This window comes from Trachinotus anak, unplaced genomic scaffold, assembly GCF_046630095.1.
Source record: "Trachinotus anak isolate AG129_WGS33_773 ecotype Australia unplaced genomic scaffold, CSIRO_AGI_Tana_v1 ptg000007l, whole genome shotgun sequence".
Classification (NCBI taxonomy): domain Eukaryota; kingdom Metazoa; phylum Chordata; class Actinopteri; order Carangiformes; family Carangidae; genus Trachinotus; species Trachinotus anak.
This window is the reverse complement of record NW_027273858.1, coordinates 10,353,066-10,366,611: the sequence shown is the minus strand read 5'-3', so window position 1 is coordinate 10,366,611 and position 13,546 is coordinate 10,353,066.

Here is a 13,546-nt window from a genome sequence, read left to right as displayed (position 1 = left end):
TGGAGCATGGCTGTTAAATTTGGGCCAATCGGGAGTACAGTTTGTTCCCTCTCAAAATCTGCAGAGGTGTGAAGAGTTAGGATTGGATATGATCCTGCAAATATTGACACAACCAAATTGCACATCTCTGAATGTGGCCAAAATGTGGCAAACAAAATTACAGTTTTCTGGGAATAAAAGTGGAGCATCAGACTGTTGGACAGCTGTAGGATTCACTCTGGATCCCTTAGCAAAAGTCACTTCACAAGATATCAGTGAAAGTGATGCAGAAAAACAGCATCTGAAAACTGTTTAAGGGTAAAAGACGCTGTCAACATGTAAAATGTCACTCATGACCTCAGCTCTTAATCATTTACAGGGGTTTGAGCATAAGTGATTCCCATTAAAAGTAGCCTAAAGCTAAGCCTGGTGTGGTTTGGTAGCATGGTGGTCTCACTTGTGATTTATGATACAGTAGGGCCTTGTGGCAATGCTGCCCGCAGTGTATTTTGTATCTGTCTAGATCTCATCGATTGGTGGTGTTGATGGAGAGCTGCAGTCAGGCCTCTTTGTCAAGGCGGGATGTCACTGTTTGGGCACTTCAGCAGTGTGACAAGGATTCCCAAAGTTTTAAGGCCTTTTCAGGCCTTAGTGATGTGCTGTTTGTGAAATGTATTTTTAAATAAGAGTTTCTGTCATATTTAAGCTTTCTTTCAAACTCTGCCGTCACTTTAAAGAACATCTCGGCCACCGTGGTAATTCAGAGCAATTTGCAATTTGATGTCACCAAGAGAGACCGATAGATTAAATCCTCATCCATTTAGCTTTTTAGGGAAAGTGGATCATATTTTTGTGGAGTGCATTCTGACATCTTCATAAATCAGCCTAATCATAGGCTTGCGGTACACCCCGGCCTTGTTTGTGTCTTTGTTAATGCCATGCACATGTGACCAATGACATGCTTGCATAGATGAGTGAGCGCCAGCGCTGTCTCTCAGCTGTGGAGGCGGTTGGATGTCTGCTTACATTCAGGAACGTATTGTGGGGGAAACATGCCAGACGTTGTTTGGATGTTTGGCTGTGGGCTTTGGCATAAAGCAGTACTCCCAGAGAAGAAAATACAATTTTAATTTTTTTTGGATTTTAGCCAAAAATGTAGCTTCAAATACACCAAACGTGATGATCTGTTATATATAATGTCATTTCATACAGCAGAATATATGAGTTTATCCTATTGAAGCTCTAGGAACACCTTTATCACAGCGATATACTGTATTTTTCCTGGAAAAACTTGACTTGCTCCAGGCTAAACGCAGCTGGGCAACACATGCCTCATATCCTTGGTGCGTTCCATGAACCGTTCAGAGACAAGATACTGCTCCCGTCTTTGTCCCACTTCACCAGCTTCTCATCTATTTGTGTCTCTTTCTCTTATCCAAAGATTGATATCACTAAACTGTATCTACAGGCTGCACCCATCATCAGACACTGCATTTAAGTTGAAATTCCCTTTAAACATATCCATGCTGCCTAAAAGTGGAGGCAGGCCTTGTTCAGATAGCGGCTGATGAACGCTGGAATCCTTTTGGTCTTATCATGTTGTTGTCACGATCCAGCCACAGCACGCCAAGTCCGGGACACACAAGCGAGGCGCAATGTCGTCTCCAACTCAAAGGTTTGCACTGTACACATTGAGTCACGCTATAAATCAACATTTCCTTCTGCTGCTTTTACAGCTTGAAGTCACACACAGGTAACTCCTGTGAGAGCAAGGATGTGATTTTTCATATTTAGATGTAGATTCCTGTTGGAGCATTTTATCTCTGCGTTTTTATGTTGCTTTATGGTTCACAATCCAATATAAATAGGTCTTTGAAATATTAATCTGTCATTTAAATGCTGAGTTTGTGCTACACTTAACTGTATTTAATCAAAGGGAGGCAGCATTTTCCCCATGAGATCTGTTGGGAATATTTTTGTTATCTGGCCAGGGTTATTGGGGACTCTTTGTTGTACAAAGTGCTCTTCAGTATCTTCTGCCTCATTAGTTTGAATGTTCCAGTGTGTTTTTTGCATACTTCAGTGTTTTCCAGCAGTCTTGTTTCTGAAGCTGAAGTATCCATTTACTTACTTTATGGCTATTTCTGTACTGTATTTTATAAGGAATGTTACTATAATCACTCATTCTAGTTGACCACATGAAGAAAACAAAATATTGAATCCAGTGGGTGGATACACTTGGCTAGTGTTGTTTTTTCAGACCCAGAGCACTGGTGACACAGGCGACAACAGTACGACTGGCTGTCTGTCAAAGTTTCCAGCAGTTGTAGTCTACGGTGAGCGCAGATCTGGTTGTGATTACTATAACGGAGACAGTAAATCATGACGCAGCATGAGACTAATTTGTGGTGGGGCAAAAAAAAAAAGACCTGGCCCTTTCTTTATGGAGTCGCAGTTAACCTCGAAAGACACATTAACATGCGTGAAAGGACGTTTCTTTGGCAGAGAATCAAAATGGAAAGAGAAATCTACCATTGTTTAGTGCTCATGCAATAATACACAGATGGATGACAAATTACACCAACATTAGGTGTCTTAGCAAGGGACCTGGGCCACCATGAGTCGCAAGAATAGCTCGAGTGCTCCAGGGCATAAATCCTAGAAGTCTTTGAACTCTCCTTGAGGGATGGACACCATACATCCAAAAGATATTCCCTCACTTGGTGTTTTAATGATGGTGGTGGAGAGCTGCATCTCCTCAAAACAGAGCTTCCCGTCGGAGCTATGGTGACTATGGACAGACAGCCAGAAATATTGTTGGTCCGCATGGGTGGGGTTTGTGTTTTCTCCTACAATTTTCTGATGCTGGAAGAGATTCTTGACAATATGAAAAAGATGGAAAAAGGCACCTAACAAAGGCTCTTTATGCCCTGTATGGGAGCATTTGTGTTTGTTATGCTCTTCATTTTTGCAGGTTTTTCCTTTAATTTTGTGCGTGCGCGTGTGTCATTGCAAAAAGCCCTGACTCATCACTTGACTTAATCTCCTTAATTGCATTACAACCAACAGGAAAAACTGGAAAAATGCAGAGTGAGTCATGTTTGTTTGTTAGCTCACCTCACCTGTGCATTTAAACAAGAGTCCCTCTGTCTCAGGAGCAGATCTAACAGCATTTAAGTCAGAATTTTCCACTCTGGTTGGAGGCCTAGTGAGTCAGCATCAATAAAATTTTTAGGACCATCATGCCCTCTGTGAGCCAAAATCCTTCACAACAAACAGCAGGCAGATAAAGTGGGATTGCCTCGCATATCATCTTTCTAGGACAGCTTGAATGGTTTATTAGGACATTTTATCCTGGTCTGTTTGTTTTGGAACAAAAAATGTCTTTTTTATGGTAAAACCACAAAATGTTTGACATGGCCCAAAAGAGCATCCTTCCAGTGAGGCTACAGGGGTGTGGGATAACTAATAGGCATTGTAAAGACTCCTTAATTATTCAAGTCTCCCATACAACAAAAACAATGTTTAGAGAAGTGCTCAGTCTGCCCCTTAATCTTTGGCTGTTGAGATGTTTTTGTCTCTGCTGCTCTGCTTTTCAGTTTTAACTCCTTTGAATCTACCTCTCTGGGTCAAATGATTCCCTGGCTTCACAGCAGTTCTGTGGTGGCTCCACTAATGGCGCTGTAATTTTGCATCTCTTTGAAGTTCTCCCCGACCGTTGTGTTACCTGAAGTCTGCGCTTCTCTGAGGTTTTGGGATGGGGCAGGCTAGCTACCCTCTGCAGCCTAATTAAATGTAATTGCTCCATTTTGTAGTGGTGCCCGTGTGGAGAGGGGAAGCCTTGTAATAAAGGAGATTGCGTGAAGGGTCCGAGGATCACAGACGCCAAAGAGGAGCCACGAGGAGACGATCGGAGACGCTTCCCCCTCTGTCGCCTCCTCTGTCCTGAGCAGACCTAGTCATTACCCCCTCCACTCTTCTCGCTCTGGCTCTGTCTCTCCTTTCCAACGCTGCTCTCTTTGCCTCTCTTGCCCCTTCATCCTCTCTGTCATCATCACTCTTTCTTGCATTCACAGTCATCGATGCGCACAGCTAGAGTGTTTTGTACAATATTCAAGTCAGAGACATGCTTCATATGTTGTTCATTTGTTTTTCACCCTGATCTTGAACAGGGATTCATGTTGCTGCTTGAAGATGAATCCTGTGTGTGTGTGTGTGTGTGTGTGTTTGTGTGTGTACAGGAAGTGTCTGGTATGATCTGTATGGCATTCCCTCAGGTGGCGTCACAGTTGTGGGTGCAAAAGCTGGAATTCTTGGAATCCTTCAGGCACCTCTAGGACTCCGTAACTGAGTCAGACACCAAAATGGGCTGTTTAGCCCCCTGACAGTGACTGGTGGAGCGACAGGAGACACATTCTTTCCGGGAAAGAGGAGAGGAAAAAAAGGAAATTACAGAGCAGGAGAGAGACAACATGACACAGAGAAAGAGGGAGCGCCAGTTTGACCGTGACCCTGTGGGATGATGGGCTGACAAGGGACGTGTGATGATGTGTGTGCTGTGGGTACAAAGGTGACTTAGATCGAGGGATAAGCATCATTCTCCCTCTCTGTTGTTTCTTTTTTTTTTGATGGGGGGGGCAGAAACCTATCCAATGGGGATGATGACATTCCTTCCTGCTGCCTTAGCTGCACATACTTTTCCTACATCAGGGTGTCCAGCGATTTGCCTCCCTCGTCTTCCTCCTCGTCCTCCTCCTCCGCCCGTCTTCTCCGCTCTGTGGTGCCAGTGCGTCTGCCACACAGCCCGTTAAGACTAATGCGACACAGGCTCCGGCTCACATTTCAGCCTCACATGAGCCCCCCCCCACTGCATCTCCTCCACCCCATCGTCATCCTCAACCCCCCACATCCCCATTTCCTCTCTTCCAAGCTGACCAGGCCTGGCCCAGGAAGTATACATTTGATCGGAGAGCACAGATCAATAAAAGCACAGGATCCCAAAGCCATCATTTAGGTGTTTTATGATCCAGGAAAGTGTCCGCTAAATGATTTCTCTGCTTGTTAAAATAGTTTTGTGAAGCTGGAAATGGGTGGCAGTAGCCAAGCTTCTGCTCAGATGGAGAAGTAGCAGAGGAGTGTGTGTGTGTGTGTGTGGCTCTCTCTGTTGTGTGTGTATGTGTGTGTGTGTGTGTGTCTGCTTTCCTGACAGTGTGAGTAGGGGTCTCTGGAGGACCAATGATAAAAGTTGAGGAGGGAAACATCAAAAGTGCGGTGGGGAACGAGTGTGGTGAGATCGCACACAGCGCCGGGCCTGCTGTCTCTCTCATGACCTCCCTGTCATGTGGCTTCCATGAGAACCAAACATCCAGCCACAGTTGTTTCCATACAAAACCAAGCCGCTTTGGTGATCCCAATGCTTTTACTACCACAAAGCTAATCGTTTGGCTGTTTCTGCATGGCTGCTTTTTTCATCTTATCATGTGTGAAAGTCTCAGTATCACACACAGTGACAGATTATGTCATTCTTTATTGTTATATCATTATATTATTTTTATTAAAAAAAAAGCAAAATGTTAACAACTACCTGTGACATCTCTTCAATATGAGCCAAATCCTCTGTGCTACGTGGTCATTGCCTCACACTCACAGTCACGTTTCTCTCATACCTTTTCAGGAAAACATAGTTACCAAAAAAAAAAAAAAAAAAGCCTCAGTGTTGTGTACGTGTGCCACTGCGCCATAAATCTGCCAACCTGATCACACTCCCATTCAAAACAGGGGGCATAACCAATTCACGAGGCCCACACAGTAATTAGCTGTCTGCGTGTTGAATAACTCCTCACTCCCAGTTCTCATTAGTGGCTTATAGCTGCAGAGGTTCATAATTATACCATGAATTGTATATGCGCTTGATTCATAATTATACCATCTATGTAATTATAGATTCATGCTTCCTCTGAAACCTGTTTTGACACATATTTCATGAACTCTTGTGATCAGAGATATTGGTGTGTAAATGTTATTGAGTCGGAGATTGCAGTAGGTCTTTTGGCAAATATATCTGTTGTCTCCAAACAAAGGGTAAAAACTGTTTTGGTATTAAAATGTGGAAACACTTCCATAAGAGATTGAAGGGTTTCCGTAAGGATGAGACTACCCATCCCTGAGATAAAGCAGGATGGTTCTCGGCTAATTTCCTCCACTGATTTTCTGTTCTCAGCAAATATGTTCTGGTTTTTTTCCAAATTGATACAACTAGAGCAACGAAGTATTTGCAACAAACTGCATATTTTCTAATCATGTGTCTAGTGCCTTTTCACTCCACAGTCAAAGTATAGTAGGTGCCCTGGAGTTGATGTAATTGTTTGAAGTGTAAAGTGTAAAATCAGCATCAGATGGCATTCATTTCTGGGCATATCAAATCCAGATGGAGCCATATTTTACTCAGCATGATTCAAATATCCATCTCTTTGAGTCTGCTTGCAATTAAACCATTCAATGAATGTTCAACAGCCTGAGAAAAATCTGGTCTTTTGGAATCAGTGGAACACAAAGCAGGGTGAGCCATTAACAACAGGAAAGACCACCCCTGATTTTGACTGTAAATGATATTATACGTCCGTCAGGGCTCAACGTCCTACATCAAAGCGAAGGAGACAATACAACTGTAATGTTTTTTTTTCCCCCAGTGTGAGAAAATCAGAGGTGTTTTGAGTGCTGTAGAGTTAATCTCTTCTTTGGATACACAACAGTGATGGCATTCTTCTGGAGGTACACTGTAAGAAACACAACCAATCAGGTGAGAAATGGAGGGAAAGTTAAAGAACCAATAAAAATGTGCATTATGGGAAACTCCAGATGTTTGGTGAGATTGAGAAAAACAAGAAGAGTCCCTGTCAGAAATTGTCCTCGGGCAACATGGGGTTGTAATTTCAACCCCATTAAGATACATTAGTGTTAATTTGTTTAAAGACAAGGAGCTGTTGTATTGTGAGAAGAAGGCCTATTGTGTTGAGAGCGGCTGTGAACTGCGCCGATTAGATTTATCTGCAAATGTTGGCAAATGAAAACGTCAATTCTTAATGGGTGGAAAATGTTAATGCGTGATGGATTAAAAGAGAAAACGCAGGGTAAACCCACAGATACAATTAATAAAAAATGTTGTGTGTTTTGTGGTTACAGAGAAGAAAGGCGAAAAAATGTGTAAACATTTTGATATTGAAGTGTAAGTAAATGACAGAATGGGGACTGCTTGTGATACAAATCATGTTTTAACCACATAATGAGATGGTATAAACATGTTTCTCTGAGATGACATGGCTAATCCTGAAAACAGCAAATCTGTTGTGTATCTTTCTCATGGAGTTCAAAAGGTAAGGCCAAGGGTTTGAAACCTGCATTAGTAATTATTACTTTTAGTTCCTTTCACTTTCAAATATTTACTGTTCCGAAAGTGGACATAAGATTAACCAGAAGATTAGGTAGAGAACCTGCAGTGCAGTTTAATTCTTCCAATTTTTATTCAAGAGGTCAAAAAAAGATGTATGACGATGAAAAGGGGACATTTGAGAGCATACAGGCATGGAACGTTTCTCACAGGGCCCAAAGTGGACTACTGAGCACTGGATAAGCTTCACGGGTCAAAAGGGCAACATCTAAATGAAAAAAAATAAAATACGCACTGGCCTCTCTCATTAGAGTGCAGTGCACCGTGGGGACTTCCTGGGTTAATAACTGGGATGGGGTTTGCATTACTTTGTGTCTCAGCAGCAGGAGAGGAGCACAACCCTTTAATACAGCAGCTTCAATTACACCACATCAGGAAAACGATGTCCCCTTAGATCCCATTAACAAAAATAATACTCAGAAACTGTGTGGTGCTGTGTGTGTGTTTGTGCATGTAGGAAGTGTATTAAAGTTGGATTCTTCGCCATTAACAATTTGGCCGCTCCGGAATCAGAAATCGTCTTTTATTCAGCACTGGAAAGACTGATGTGTTTAAAAGTTCTAACAGTGCACCAACATCTGTTAAATTGCTGCCATTGATAATCATCACAACTACCGGCAAATTGCTGCATCTTATCGTGGGCAATTAACAAAATACGGAACTTCTAAAACAGCCTCAGGCTGTCTTTTCTCTTCCTGAAATTCTCTCTTTCTTTCTTTCTCTCCCTCTCTCTCTCTCTCTCTCTCTCTCCTCAGACATATGTGGCCTCATGTCAGGGGATGCCTCTTGTAGTGAATGCCCATTGAAGGAAGCTATTTTGCCAAATGCCAGAGCCATTGAGTTGCTTCATATCCTGTCAGATAAGCGGCCACAAAGAGCTCTCTTTTTTTCCCCCCTGCTCCCAAAACGTTCTTAACATCTCAACATCCTCCTCTCTTCCTCCCCACTCCCCTCCTACTCCTCTTGTTAGTTGATAAAGAGCGTTGTAATGTCAGGAAGGACACACATTCCTCACGATGTACTCACAGATCTCTGAGGAGCAGGGGTTAGTTTCCTCACAATGTGTGTGACAGATCAGAGGGAAGGAGAAGGGGAAGGAGGGAGGAAGAAGAGAGACAGAGATGAGAGGAAGAGCGAAGACAGGGACTGAACTGAGAAATACATGTGGTGAAGTGATGGGAGAGAAACTTGAAACCCAAGGCAAACATGAGAAATGTCATAACTCAACTGGATTTACCACAAAAATAATTACTCTAAATTTAATAGCACCTGTCATGACTTCAGCGTGAAGTGCTTCAAATTATAAAGTAAACAAATTCACCTTAGCGTTATCACACATGAGCCACTAATTAGTTTTTACAAATGAATCAGCTCTTCTCCTCTGTGGAAAAACTGCAGCTCCCGGGGCCAAACTGCTGGCACCCTGCTGAATGTCTCACAGCTCCTGCACAACATCCAAAGTGCACCAAGTTGAAAAATGTCAGTTTATGTGATTGCACCGCGGGAGTCAACAGTAGCAAGTTTGATTGTAAATTACATGCACAGCACAACAAAAAAGCCTCTGTGTCTCCAGCGAGCCAATGTTTCAAAACCTCCCTTGTGGCAACATTTGGACGGCTCGCAAGTAGAACGCTCAATAAAAAGCAGGCTTGGTGCTCAGCCCCAAGCCATTAGTAGTGAGCTGAGGCACTCGACGTGGTACACAGGCGTTAATTGCCTTGTTGCCTGTAACTTTTTTTTTTTTTGCAACCCTTTTTTCACGCTGTTGTTTTTGTAAACAAGGTTGTTTGGACAGGACTGTAAACACCTGTGTGCTGCGAAATATCGTGTGTAATCAGGACACTTGCTGAAGAGTCTATCTGAAGCTGCAGGTCTGCTTGTCCACCAGCTTCTGTGTTATCTCACAGAAGCTTGTGGTTTTTCTGTCCATTCAAAGATCTTTTATCAGTTTATTCTCTTTAATCTTTAAGCCACGCTTTGGTTTTTTTTACTCATCTTACATTCCAAAGCCGAAGCTGATCTGGAAACTGTCTCCAGATGCTCCAGTTGTTGTCACTGACCCTGTTTGTTAAGGCAGGAAAACAAGGAAACTGCCCAATAACAATGGCAAATGGCAACATTATTTCATAGTACAGAGTTAGTATCACCATCATTGAGATCCTTAAAATAACATGTTTTTAATAGATTTCACTCCATGTGGATTAAAAGTGAGCTTTTTTTAAATTTTCTTTCCATTCCTGCACAAGTAAACCTCAGCTCTTGCTCATTAGATTTACAATCCGTAACCTTTTACAGTCCATAACTGCCTCCAGTTTATTTTCATTTTATTTGCACATTTTCAATTTGTCAACATGTACTATTTCAATTTAGTTGCCGCGCTGACTCTGCAGAAAAGGTTGCTATATGTAGGACTAGCAAAAACAGTGTTACATATGAAGCCTTCCCAGTTTGGCTCCTATCAAAATGGCTGAGATTCTTGTGGCTTTGTGATTAAGCTGCAGCAAACCACACAGCCCAGGGAGAGTAAACCCAACATTTAAACCAAAACCCAGATACAGGCAGCCTGGGCAACAACAGTGGCATATTAGTAATTACCCCAAGACAAAATGTCCGTCATTTGTGTGTAACCCACATTCAGGCAGTTCGGCTTCTCAGCACATGGGATTAAGTCTGGGAGGCTTGGGGGGGGGGTTGGGGTAGTAATATGCAGCTATTTGACAGCCCTGAATTGTCTGGAGGAATTAAGATGACTTGTCGTAAAACTGGCCCGGGTGATTAATGTTCAGATTTTCAGCCTCACTGTACCGTTGTCACAACGTTTTTCACAGTTTCGAATCCAGTTACAATAAGATATCGACAGCACCATCACTTACCAAGGCCCTGTGAATCCCTTTCTGACCAGTAGGATCTAGAGGGGAAAACAACCCATCTGTCCAGCAAATGCTTCCATATGGACACAAAGAGTGGGGCACATTCTTGTGGAAATGAAAGCTGGTCCTTTAATCTAAGAGACATAATCAATAAATGATAAGGCCTGTAGCTGCAGGGCAAAGCGGTAGTTTGAAGATAACTTAAGACAAGATTAGTGATGGGACAAAATGAGGTGGTGGGGGGTGATGTTGAATTAAAACATTATGCATGGAGGACTGGGGTTAGTTGCTTGGTAATCATGGGTTCCTATCAGCTCTTTAGATCACTTCCTGCAAGCTTAGCTCAGTCGTATTCAAGTGATCATTGTTTTATCTGGAAGGAATGCTAATTAGGGTTGTAGAGAAGCCAACCCTTGCCAACATCACCAAAATACACTATGTGGTCAGTTTAAATGAGACAATAGATGCTTTCACAACAACTATTATGCAAAGGAGACACTGGAGTACCAATTTGGAATGAAATCCCTATCTAGCAAATATTTACCAGCAGCCAAAGACAGGGAAAAGAGCCTAAAAGACAGCTAGCATGGTTAATGACTGAGTATAGAGAAGGGCTGAAATGTACATTTCAGTAACTGGGGGGTTAGACTGAGGCTTCTGAGTACGATTCATGCCCCTCAGGAATGTGCTGTGTCGGACATTTGATGCACAAGATAACCAAAGAAATGAGCATTTTTTTAATCAACGTGTCAACCCAAATTTCAGTAGAGATACAAAAATAAGACCATGGATGGAGGGAGGTTTTAGGCTTGGCTTTGATTTCATGGTACTATAGGCTTAAAGACCAGAATTATATTTGAGTGCCAGGAGAATTTGTTCATCTCTGGAGCTGTTTCTAATGATATGGAATGACCCAGACGGGTGCTACTGGTCTTAAAGTCCCTAAAAATAGAGGTGCTTATTTGCAATCCCACATTTGGGCCTTGCACACAGAGAATGGCAAACTGTGACACCAGGCAAGGAGTCTAATTTTCCCTCTTATATGGTTATTGCTGAGAATTTGCTCTAACAAGCCTGGCAGCCTTTGAAGTAATAAATATGGAAATATATCCTTTGACTTCTGTATTTTTCTGGTGAAGAACAGCAGAAACACTGGAGGCTCAGAGCTTATGGCATTCACATTATATTTCAATCTCGAGTCACTCAACTGTAAAGAAACTTTTGAATTGTTCCTTTTCTCTCAGGAACCTTTCTCTTTCCTACGAAGCATAAAATACTCAACTATTCTTCTCTCTAATATGAAGCCTGTGGCTTCAGGATGATGTTAAATGCAACAGTGGATCTCTCTAACAGATGCATGTGTATTTTGGGGCTTATACCAGCAGGGGCACTTGTGAACGGATCCTTTCAATGTCCACAGTTTATGAAATTAGGAGAAAAGATGTCATGCACGATAAACTTAATTCTTTGTCTCTGGCTGTGGCTGACAGTGGGTGCCAGAGTGTGTGTGTGTGATTTATACCTTTCTCTTAATGTCAGCTGTGAGAGTGACAGTAATACGATGTTTCCCACCCACAAAGGAGGAACACACACACAGTCGGCAACCTCAACATGGCTGTTTGCTGCAGCTATAGGGTGTTCCCAATCATTTCCTTACCCACAACATAGACAATGAGCATACTGCGCCATTAAGGTTTGGTCCTGTGAGTGGAAGAACCAGGAAATACGTAAGGAAATAAGGCAGGTTTGAGTCAGTCTGTAATTTGTGGCAATCTTGCTGTTTGAAACTAACATCAAGGCTTTTGAACTTGTCCGCGTGGGACAGGCTTGATAGTAAACATTACTGAGAAGGTGAAGAGCTGTGCATACGTCTGAAGAGAGAAGTGAACTTGACCACTTCGCTCATTTACATTCACTGGGAGTTTCCTTTTGTCAGCTCATTTAGGGCTCCTCAGATGTTGGTGTGAACAAATCAACATTTAGATAGTGTACTAATGTGCCACTGAGAAGACCCTCAGAAGATAACTACCTTTGATATGACCCCCTGCGACTCACACTGTCCCCAGCTTAGCCCCACCAGCAGGGGCAAGACAATCCAATCCATTTGCCCCCAAGGGAGATCAAAGCCCCAGCCTCCTCCTTCTCATTCTATTACCAAAGACTCCACCTTTGCAAAGTCACAAATGAGATTGTGCATCAGCCATTTTCTTTGGTGGGGTTAAAGACAGTGTTTTTGAAAGGAGGAAAAACAAGCAGGGACATTAAAGAGTTTGATGATGAAGGAGAAGAGATGGACTGGGACTGGGGGGGTGGGGGGTGGCATGAAAGGAGTTTGCGAGTGGCAAGAAAAAGCTCTGAATAAGGCCTGATGACTGTTAATGGGACAATGGTTGAAGCATTACTGTGCCATTGTCTGATAGGATGCTTCCCTGTTGAGTGAAGGTATGCCATTACACAACATTCGGGGCTTTTGATGCTCTCGCTTAAGCAGAGGGATATTCGTCCATGTCTCAGGCCGACAGACTCATCTCCTGTAGAGAATGTTTTATGAAATGAACCGAGGGCTCAGAGACACCTATTTCCTGCTTCTCATAAAAAGTAGTCTGTCTGCTTCGAGCATATTGGATAAGGTATTGGTCACCACCGATGCCTGTTCATTGCATGCACTCATATTTGGGTTTGCCAGTCATTGGTTAAACTGTCTCTTCTCAGTACTATAAGTTATTTTTCAAAGTATAAGGTTTCTGTGGTCACCTCTATTCAATCAGCTGTGCTAATTGACTGTGACTCCATAAGCCTGCCATCTCTCAATGTTATATAACTGGATATAACTTTATTTTTTACTGAATAGCAACTCAGTCTGTGTTAGTTTTCCACCAACTCTTTCACTCTGCAATATATTTTTTTGACTTGTTCAAAAACTTTGTGAATAATGAGTAAATTATATGTGTGAAGCAGCTTTGCGCAATGTGGTTGTGGCTGAGGCAGACTTTACATAGCAGCCAGGAGCTCAGCCAGCTCTGGCCTTGGCCCTTGTCCTAGCCCCATACCCAGGCCGCCAGCAGCAAGCTTCTGGACCAACCATAATGAAGAGTAGGCATTTTTATCCCCAGCTGTAACTCTGCCCCCCTTCCTGGTGCATCTGTTCACTCCCCACTTGTCTGGCTGAGTGGGCAGACATCGCATATTGGGATATTATTTGTATAAACAATGGGCAGATTGTTTGTTTGCTCTGAATTGGTCGCAGCTG